General features: G+C 41.4%; 1 non-coding gene and 1 pseudogene across 1 annotated transcript; one reads left to right on the forward strand and one right to left on the reverse strand.

Annotated features, from left to right (window-relative positions):
- The window catches only part of LOC115821724 (NACHT, LRR and PYD domains-containing protein 12-like), a 38907-nt pseudogene that overhangs the window by 15001 nt on the left and 12598 nt on the right, over positions 1–11308 (reverse strand).
- On the forward strand, positions 2524–2689 carry LOC115821901 (U1 spliceosomal RNA). Its single transcript, XR_004025592.1, has one exon. It is a non-coding gene; the product is annotated as a U1 spliceosomal RNA (small nuclear RNA).

Below are 11308 nucleotides of genomic sequence, written 5' to 3' on the forward strand. Positions count from 1 at the left end.
AGTAATCTAGTATATGCAATCCATTGCAATGAAGAATGCTCAGACTTGTACTTTGGGGAAAAAAAACCTCTAAAAAGACACATGGCTCAACTCCTCAGGTCGGGACTCGTAGGAAAGACAGATGGTTTGAAAGAGGCATGATGGAAGCCATCTATGTCAAAGTAGAACAGCCATCCCTCAACAGAGGAGGAGGTCTACGATGCCACTTATCACCCACCTACAATGCTGTCCTTTCATCCCTGCCCAGTAGATCCCACCCCCCACCAGTCAGTCAGAACTGAAGAAGTCTCTTGGATGAGAGGTGAAACGTCTTCAAAAGTCTACCTTAATTTAACATAGAGTATGATGGTACAGTTTAAATACTGATTATGATGCTTTCAACAAACTAATTGCTTTAGTACTCTTTTACTTCCTCTTGTCCTCATTTTATTCTGTTTGTTATTATTCCCTGACATAGTGCAAAAAGAGGTGAGCTCTATAAGGAGTTTTTGGAGTTCAGCGACACACAGACAAACTTAAGCTACTTAGGTACTGCAGTAGATGATGGCTCAACCTCCACACATGCATTCAGAGAATGCTAAATCAGTGGGCCGCTCTGCAGGCTTACTTCAATATCCATGAGGATGTAGAGAGGAGTGCCACAATAAGGGACCTGGCAGGCTACCTAAATGATCCTGAGATGAATTTCTGCTTTATGTTTCTGAGTGTCGCTCTTAATCCCTTGGTTGCTTCCAACACTGCCTTCCAGATAGGTAGGATAAATGGTGGGGAGACTAAGCATTATTTAAACAAAAAGCGCAAATGTCTATTTTTCTCAACGCTTATCTTACCCATGTTTGACCAATAGGCTGAGGGAGTGAAGATCCACAAGTTTCACAATGAAATGACAAGACTTGTCAAGCGATACTTGGGCCACATTGTTCCAGCCAGATCCATTGTGGACATTCCTCTTAGAGAGGTATCCTATGGACAAGGAGATCAGTTGGCGAATTCCTTAAAAATGAAGAGCTTCCTCCTCGACATTGACAAGAATCTATCAGCGAGTTGTAGTTTCAGTTTTAATAATACCTGGATTTTGCTTCATTTGTCTATCATATCTTCCACAATTCCTGGCTAATGCATTCTGTCACAGTTATAATCATGCTCTTAGAACAGTGAGAGCTTTCTATGAGGAAGTCATTGGGAAAATGCTGACGACCTTTCCCACTGACTCGCAGCTACTTCAGGACCTGAAGGTGTTGGACCCAGCCTCTCGCCTTGTCTCTCTCCTGAAACAGGTTGACTTTGTTGTTTTGTGATTTACCTACCCATCAAATTATCGTATTATTGTAAGGGCACCCACTCAGTCCTTGTAAGTAACCTAACTCTAAATGTGTTCGAAATTTCTTCATAGTGACAAGGCTAGGCAGCATGTTTCCTCAGCTGAGGCTTGATGCAGATAGGCTGAAGGAAGAGCTGGTAGGTCTTAGACAAGATGAAAATGCCAAAGGAAGAGAGAGTGGACAGAATCTGGGGCCTTTAAGGGAAAGATGAGAGGTTCAGTCAGCTGGCATTCCACACAGCAATGCCTCCTCAGAGAGAGAACGTTTAGCACGGTGAAAAAGATTGCCACCAAAAATAGAATGAGCATGAACAACAGCACTCTCTGCTCTCTGTTGTCCTGCAAGATCAACCATAACAGCCCTGGTTACAGATACACTCCATCTAAGAGGGTACTGACAGCTGCCAAGTCGGACACATATCATTACAATAAGTCTTTTTAGTGCACAGAACCTGGAAGACTAAGAAAGCCACAAAGAGCAATGATCAGGTTTTGCGAATCAGTGGTCCTAGCTTGCAAGTTAGATCATTCGTTAATTTGTTAATCATGTTAATGCTCGAGTGCAAACAAGTGCTCTCAAAGTTGCGGTTAAGTTTTGGTTCCACTTAAGCCTAGGCATGTCAGATGCTATCGACAACTACATGAGTAGAATTTCACTCAATGATTAGACTGATTTCATGACTGAAGCAGAAATAGAGACTGCACATGCTAGGCCGACTCCGGCGGCAAAAGACAGTGGCGATGAAGACAAAACCCATGGCCATATTTGCGAGAAATGTTTTCTCATGTTGGAGTGATTCTTCATGCCGGATGAAGTGCCTCTTATGTTTACCCAGAGATACGGACATATTGGCATGTAAAAACTCCCCGTCCAACCTCAAGAAACAAATTGAGGTAAATTAAAATTAACCCTGTGATGCCGCAACGTTAATGTTATTTAGTTATCATAATTAGCATTAAGCCTGTTTTGATATCTAGCGAACGTTGCTGATTACATTCAAATCACAGATATAGGCTAACATTTACCATTGAATTTTGTCAGAATTAATTCAATGCAAAACTCTTGTTTTAAAGAGTTTTCTTGTTTTGTTTGTGTCTTATTGAGCACATGTCCATAATCGTAAAACACTATTACTGGTATAACCTGCCAGTGTTATGGTTCAACTGGCTTTCATGTTAACAGGCACTAGTCGCAGATGTCCTGGCTTGGACATGGCAGGGGAGACACCATGATCATGAAGGTGGTTCACCCAGGGTGAGGCTTGGCCATTGCACTTGGGCTATGCTGACCTCTGTGAATTCTCCAAATGCGGGAATCTCGACTGCATAATTTGTGGTAGTGGGGGACTGCATTCGCGCTCTCACCTGAACCATGGGCAGCCGTGGTCTAAAGGTAAGAGAACCGGACTTGTGACCGGAGGGTTGCCAGTTTGATTCCGGCCATGGCTGTGTGCCCTTGAGCAAGGCACTTAACCCTAATGCTCCCCAGGCACAGAGGAATGCTGCCCACTGCTCCTGTGTCTGTTGTGTGTTCACTACTGGTGTGTTGGATGGGTCAAATGCAGAGACAAATTCACTGCTCGCTGTTCACGGTGTGTGTGTGCAATCACAGAGACTTAACTTAACCTTGATTGAACTATTTTCTTCAACAGAAGTGTATGGCAGATTGGCTAAAGGTAATATGTTAAAAAATGGCCATTAACCGTTAGTGTTGTTGAGTAGCTTTTAAATCCTGTAGCTAAAGTTGATATGCTTAGAAGATGCATTTCTCTCACTGTTTCAGAGAAAGCATGTACACCACCTTAAAAAAAATATGGAGAGCTGACATCAACAAAGAGAAAAAGGGCTCCCAACACTCCCAGCAGGCAGACCACATTACTGTGCGTTCACACTGAAAGCAGCGAGAGCATAAGAGTGACCGGAAGTCATTAATTTTCTTTGTGAGCCAGCATCTCACGTTGACGAGGAGTGGCACGGCGCATCTTGGGGGTCAAGCGCCCTGAATGACATCCATTCCGAGTTCAAAATTCAGGGGAAGATTCTGAGAACAATGGACAACAGCTCTAACTTCATAAAAGCTTTCCAAGTTTTTGGTGGAGATGAGAACAACAATGCAGTTGGAAGTGATGGTGATGTATCTCAACCAGGAGAGGATGAAGAGGATCAAGAGGGGGGACGAAGAAGTGGAGTTTGCTGATGTGTCAGCGCTTCTGAATGAAGATGATGGTTTTGAGTTTCAGCTCCCAAAGCACCAGAGCTGTCCTTGTCACCTGCTCAACCTAATAGCTAAGGTTGATGTCATGAAAGCAGCTTCCAATGAGGCATGCAAGAAAGTGTACCGTTCAACATTTGGCAACTTTGGAACAAATGTGGAAGATCCACGCTTGCAGCCGAAACTGTTGAAGATGCTTGCTCCCTCCTGCTGCTGTGCCCGAATGCTACCAGGTAGAACTCCTTGTTCCTGGCAGCGGAAAGACTGCTGAGGATAATCAAAGGCAAGGGAGAGGGAAACCAACATCTTGCAGACAGAAGCAAATGCACGGATGGGGAGGCTACGTCCAATAATCGACCTGCTGTCAAACTTGAGTCAAGTTGCAACTGAAGTACAGCAAGCCTCTGGTGGATGCTGTACAGGTGGGAATAAAGAATCGTGCTGGCCACATGTCAGGAGACCCTGAGTAGATCGCAGCTTCAAGTCTTCCTCCAAAACTCCAAACATTTGTCCCTTCGCCATTTTTAACTGCCCCCTCAGTCACTTCATCCTGACGGTGGGCCTGTGCCACAATCAGAATGGGTAAGACAACACGGAGATAAAAATAAGTGTAGGGGTGAAAAATAAGTGTATGGGTGTACATTTTGACACTTTGTAACACTGGTCAAATCACAAATCGATTACAGATGCATGGACAGTGCATGAAACTAAATTGATAAGCCTCAAATTAAAACAAAGTATTTAGTAGAGAAATAATCTCTATCATTTATATTTTCATCCGTACTATATTTCAGGAATGGACTACACCAAGCAGCGCATGGAGGAACCCTCCCTGCCACCAGGTCCAGTTCATCTGATGAAGATGACTTCTGCTTTGCCCTGCAGTCGTCTCAAGCACAAGACAGCTCCACACAACTGGACGGATACTTGGCCTGTACAGCAGATCACATGGACTTGCTCAAATCCTTCCCAGCTGCATGCAAGCTATCTGTGAGGCTGAACACACCTTTAGCTGCCTCAGTGGCCCGTGAAAGGCTATTTATGTATTTAGCATTGCAGGACTTGTTTTTAGCCCAAGAAGTTATGAAAACTAACTTCTTTTCAAAATGAACAGCAAATTTTTCAGTTTCAAGTAATGAGTGGGTTGTTACTGTAGGGAAGGGAGGGAGGGAAGGAGGGACAGATGGACATACAAACAGACGAATGAAGGAATGGGAGAGAACGAAAAACTGGATTTTGTTCTTTCAGTTCTTTAAGTTGTGAGGACCTTGTTTTTCTTCATGTGTAATGTAGGCTTCATTTTAAAGGTGGTGTACATGCCAGTGGCGGCTGGTGCTACAAATTTTGGGAGGGGGGGTGTAGTCGTTTTTTTTTTTTTTGGGGGGGGGCAAACAAACTGAAGATCTTTATAGCTCAGCCAAAAAAAAATAAGGCAAATGTAAAAACAACACAACACACTGTACAACAACACCAGCCAGTAGTACTGCTTAAACATAAGTTTTGCTCTCCTTTCCTTCTGGTCTGCACAATTCTCAATGACTCTGGTTAAAGTCAGTCATCTCAGTCACCAGTCTCTTTTCCATTGACAGCATGGCCAATGCATTCAGCCTCTCCTGGGTCATGGTGTCTCTGAGAAAAGTTTTAATTCTTTTCAAGCTCTCACTCTCACTATGTCCACGCAAGGCAAACTCAAAGCCTCAACAAAATTTTACACAGTCATTTATTCTCAACAGAATCATTTTTACGTGAACCAAGCAATCTGCCAAAAGTAGTAACACAAACAGGTGAGCTTTTTTAGATTAACCATAACATTTCCTTTGTAAACATGCAGGCGTAAATGCATGGGCTTAAATGCATAGTGAAAGGAATTGGCGGGGCAAACTCCACAACTTGAAGCGGGATTTCCCTGCACCACATCCAATATCCAATGTCCGTATCTGGACAGTTCGTCAACCTTCATCCCTGATAATCACCAATTTAACAATACACAACAATTTACAGAGGTAACAAAATACGATGTCTGCTCCTCTTAAAAGGCCATTCTGAGCTCCTTGGTACTATGCATGCAAAATGCCAGTTCTCCACACTGTGACTCTATGCTAAGTTTGCCTACGTCTCATCCAGTTTTTTCATGTCGGGACAGCTCATCAACCGTTATCCCTGACTTAATCACCTAATTAACAAAACACCACAATTAAAAGAGTTCGTTTTTTACTAAGCATGCAAAATGCTTTCCGACATCGGTGAATCAGCAACACTGCTTACATGTTCTACACACATAAACAAAAACATAAAGATATAAACAGTATTTCTCTTAATGACGCGATCGAGTTGCTCTAAATTGGGCTAGCATTAGCCATGTTGACTTTGAATATGACATTGCAGTGCCTGCAGGTGAGAGTCTATCAGAGAAATCTGGGCGATTTTCAGTCAGACTGAAATCGTACAAAAGGGGCAGTACTCCACGAAAAATGATGTGACACTGATTGGACTATGATATTCAGAAGCTGGACAAACTGTCTAAAACAGCTAACGTAACATTGTGGTAGAATGGAATAGAAAAATACCCTCTTTTTCCTTTTTTGGCAGTGCGTTGCCCGATCACCCAAAGGAACAAGCCGCCCCTGGTACATGTTTAAAAGAATAAACTTCATAATTCTCAAAACTCTGACAGCTTACTTTTTATTAACAGCATTTGTACTTTTACTTTTACTTTCAGACACTTTAAGACTTTTATTCAAGTAATATTCTAATAGATGACTTTAACTTCTACCAAAGTCATTCTCTAGTAAGATATCTTTACTTTTACTCACTTGTGGCTTTCAGGTACTTCATCCACCACTGCACACACATACACACACACACCACACACACACACACACACAGTTTATGCACACAATCATATTTTATGTTAGATACACAAACACTACAGTTTCTGTACACAATAATATGTTTTAAGGTACACAAGCACAAGCACACACGTTGCAGTTTAAGTACACAATCATATGTTTTGATTTGCAAACAGAGCTCACAATCAGACTCTGTTACACTGCTGGCGGCACAGTGGCGCAGTGGGTAGCACTGTCGCCTCACAGAAAGAAGGTCTCGGGTTTGATTCCCCGCCAGGTGGCCAGGGTCCTTTCTGTGTGGAGTTTGCGTGTTCTCCCTGTGTCTGTGTGGGTTTCCTCCCACAGTCCAAAGATATGCAGGTTAGGTGAATTGGAGACGCTAAATTGCCCCTAGGTATGAATGTATGTCTGCCCTGTGATGGACTGACAACCTGTCCAGGGTGTTTCCCTGCCTTTTGCCCTATGAGCGCTGGGATAGGCTCCAGCACCCCCTGTGACCCTAATTAGGATAAGCGGCTTAAATAATGACACTCAGTGTACGCAGGATTCCACAAGGAGGAAGACGGAAGTCAATTTTATGTCTTATTTTACCGACTGCAAGCGCAGCACAGTTTAAAGATAACTGATGCAGATAGCAATGTACAGATTGCTGAAGCTAATTAAAATCATAAAATGCTTCGTGAACACATTCTAAATGTTTCTTATCATCCTGATGTATGAGTGTCTTTGGAATTATGTGAGGATAAACGGTCTACACTACATAAGTGTTAACCAATTCAGAGGTTAATTAACAAACAAAACAGATTTAACATTAAGCCATGCGTGATATTCATGTGTTTAAATGTTTCCTTCCATAAATTTTAAATGTTATGTTTTCTCCATTTTTCTACCCGCAAATGTAAGACGGAGTATTGTAAAAATAAAGACAGTTACATGCTTTTAGCAATTTCAGTTATAACAACAGGAAACCAACCATAGTCAGTCAACAACACATTACTAGGCCCAATGTGATGACGTCACAGACTAAATCTTAATGCGTATGCCTCTTAGTGACAACAGTAGAAGAATAGTCTCTTAAAATAGCTTCTTATATTCTTCCTCTGACTTCAAGAGATTTCTTTATGGTTGATATGTTGCTTCCTAACTGGGAATTCGTCAAATTAATCGAATAATCCAAGTAAGAAATGAGAAGTATTGTTCCTCGTTACCTGATGGATGGTTGAGAAATAACTTACTTTCTTAAACTCAAATAGCATCACTTTAACGGCCGGTTTGTGGACATGAAGGGCACAAACTCATCAGTATCGACATATAGACCTATATCAGCTTTAATATTTTAAGCAATTAAGTGTGTGGGATCCAAAACATATTCATATCCGCTTTTTTGAAGTTTTGCTTGGCTGACATATTTAACAATCACTAGATCACGCTGTTACCATTGTTTTTGGAACAAAGCTAATAATTACAATCATCTACACGTAATTACAAAATGTTTAAACACTTACCACAACAATTCACAATGTTGCGCTAAATAAATCTCATTTCACTTGAAGTTAATCTTCTGTTGAAAATGGCGCTGGGAACAGAGCAACGTTTACTTTCGTTTTCTCTCTCAGACTTCCGGAAAGTGCTGCCCTGATCACTTAGGCCCAATAAGAATTCCGTCTCAGCGGATAACCGAACAAAGAACCCTAGCGGGACACACATTTATGAATAACATCGCTGCTAAGACAAATGTCAACTCCACTTAAATTCTGGATGAAAAACTCTCCCTCTGCAAATGATATTTCTCAGGGAGGCAGGCGTCCCATTGACATTAGTTAGAAGTACTCGGAATCAGGGAATATGGCTGACCTTTAGCTACTGCTAGTCCCGTATGAAAACTTATTGTTTGTCACATACGCAGGATGGAAGGCCACAGTCGAAGTAATTCTGCACCCAGTATGAAGGACGTGGGGAAATGTTCACTGTGGATATATTCTATATCATCTCTACTGGTTCAGACTAGAGGTTTGGCTTTACCGGAATTCCTCTGTAAGTCTTCATCTGTTGGGCGTCCCTAAGAGAGAGCACTGGTTGGACTCTGATAATCTGGACATGTTGCTCCGCCTCCTAACTGAAATATAAGCTATGCTGCAAGCATTTAGAGGCTCCTCTTCCTCTGCGGAGTAATTTAAAGGAGGCATGTCCCACATACATATGTATGTATATACTGTACATATACTATTTACACTAATATACTATTAACTGTATACAACCTATCTATGTACATATAGGTGTGTATACACACACACATAGACAGATAGATAGATAGATGGATAGATAGATAGCATATAGAAACTCTCATGCTCTGTACTCCTGTACTCCTGTCTGCTTTAATGACGATGGTTCTATGCTGGTCAAAACACTTACATTGAATTATTCATTCATTTTCTAAGCTGCTTATCCTGATTAGGGTTGCAGGGGGTTTCAGTGCTCATTGGGTGAAAACCAGGGAAACACCCTGGGCAGGTCACCAGTCCAACACAGAGCAAACACGCAGCCAAACATATTCATGCACACATTCACACCTAGGGGCAATACTGTATCTCCAATTCACCTGATTTACATGTCTCTGGACTAAGGGAGGAAACCGGAGCTCCCAGAGGAAAGCAAAAGGGGAGAACATACAAACTCCACACAGAACTCAGGACCTTCTTCCAGTGAGGTGACAGCGCTACTCACTGCGCCACCGTGCCGCCGCTAGGACAATGCCAGCAGGCAAAATGAAAAACGTGTAGTCATAACAATGAACACGCAGAACTGTGTTTAGATGGACGAACACGCAAACCTGCACGTTCGTGCAATCTCAGACATGCACTTTTCCAAAAGGCTCATTTCATCAGCCAACACAAAATTTGATGAATACTTCAACTTTGACTTAAGAGAAACACACATTTACAAATTTCCAAAGTACTTAGAAATACAACAGATAATAATATTCATTAACTATGCTTTGTACATTCTTATTCATTTATTTATTTGTTTATTTATTTATTCATTTCTGTGTTGCTGGTTTGGCATGATGGACTGCTCTTGGCTGACAGCATGAAAGTGAAGAAGGAAAAAAAACATCAAACGAGATGAGTGAGGAAATAGAGAGTTCAGTGAAAACACGTCATGTCTTTACCCCTCAGACACTTTTACTCCAGTTAGCTCAAAGCCATGGTTTTATAAACACAAGCACAGTGAGAAACCAGGAACAACTTAAACTGACGTCTACAGTAAAGACATGTTGAACCTTCAATATGACTAAGACATTTAAAAGCCTTCAGGTATTTTTTTAATGGAAGTAACACGATCCTGTCTGTTCCAGCTTTGATGTGAAATACAGCACAGTTCTAACAGGTCTCAGTGTGGACCCTGAACATTTCACTCTTCAGTCTGAAAATTGCAGGCATCTCCTGCCTTTCCTGGTGGAGAAAACAGCTCCACCTCATTAAATCACAGGAATCTCCTGCCTTTCCTGGTGGAGAAAACAGCTCCACCTCATTAAATCACAGGCATCTCCTGCCTTTCCTGGTGGAGAAAACAGCTCCACTTCATTAAATGAGGGGAAAGAAACCAGATGTAAGATGACAAAACACACAGTAAAGGCCTCACAGGCCTCATACATGTCTGTTAGATCTATTAGAAAGGGTAGAAAAGCTAGCCCACCCACTGTGCTGGTTCTTTAGTTGGTTTACAATGATTAAAAATGTTTTAGGACATGAATCGTAGGTTGAATTATGGACCTGCCTTTGTTTATTAGATTAATACACAATGATGCTTTTATCACTTTGAATTTGCTATTTGAGATTCAAATTTCTTTGAGATTACATCAGGAGTGTGTTCCAGAAAGCAGGATTTGCGAGTTAGCCAGATCTTTTAAGTCAAAATTTTTTATTCCAGATACAAAGTTTGGAGTAAATCCAGTTCAGTTATTATGACAACTTACGCTCTGAAATGAACCTGGATAATGGCAGGTTTGTTCGAGTTAGCCTAAGCCCGACCACGCCTGCAGTATTTACGTAGCAGAGATTTCAATCAGTCAGACGCTTCATCTGTTTCGATATTGTCGTGTCCTTTCATTCAAGGTCCAGTAAACATGAAGATTCAAATTATTCATCGCACATGACTTATTAGACCTCATTTTAACTTTTCGTCATTTTCAGAATAGTTTCTTTCGAGCGTTATTGTTTTTCAAATGTTCAAGTGACTAAATCAAGTCTTCATTTCAGATAGTAATGCAACCTATTCTCTTTTGTCAATATAATATGTGATGCCGCTCGCATTATCAAAAATGTGGAAGCCAAATGGCCAGGGTCTGTCCACGATTCAAGTGTGTTTGTGAATGGTTTATAATTAGATTATTAATTAGTGAACACTTTATAAATCATTAATAAGCTGTTATAAACCATTAGTTAAAAAGCGCAACAGTGACATGCTGACATTGTCAGTGTGCTATCAGCAGCCGTCCTTATTATTATCACAGGGGTTGATATGACGTATGCTATCATATTAAAGTGGTATATTGTGACGCGTATTGGGGTAGATGGGTGAAGCTTCCCAGCATGCCTTGGGGCCATGGACTGTTGTTTAACCCCAGTTCGCTATTGTTCAGACTATGTTTCCTGTTGTGGCTAGTAGAAGTGTATGTGTACTGGTCATCATGCAGTCTTTGTGTTGTGTTGTCAATTCTTGTGATAGTCTAATGTAATCTTTGGACTGTTAATGTAATTGTCTGTATGAATGATGTACTTCCCTCCTACCGTGTTAGCATTATGTTACTTCCTGGTTTGTACTGTTGAAAAATAAAAGGCACTGTCTTCACTCTACAGGAAATTCAGCCACTCATTAGCAAATGCTGATGTGTTTTACACTTTACATAAGGCTCCTTTTTGGCAG

Source organism: Chanos chanos, chromosome 9, assembly GCF_902362185.1.
Source record: "Chanos chanos chromosome 9, fChaCha1.1, whole genome shotgun sequence".
Taxonomy (NCBI): domain Eukaryota; kingdom Metazoa; phylum Chordata; class Actinopteri; order Gonorynchiformes; family Chanidae; genus Chanos; species Chanos chanos.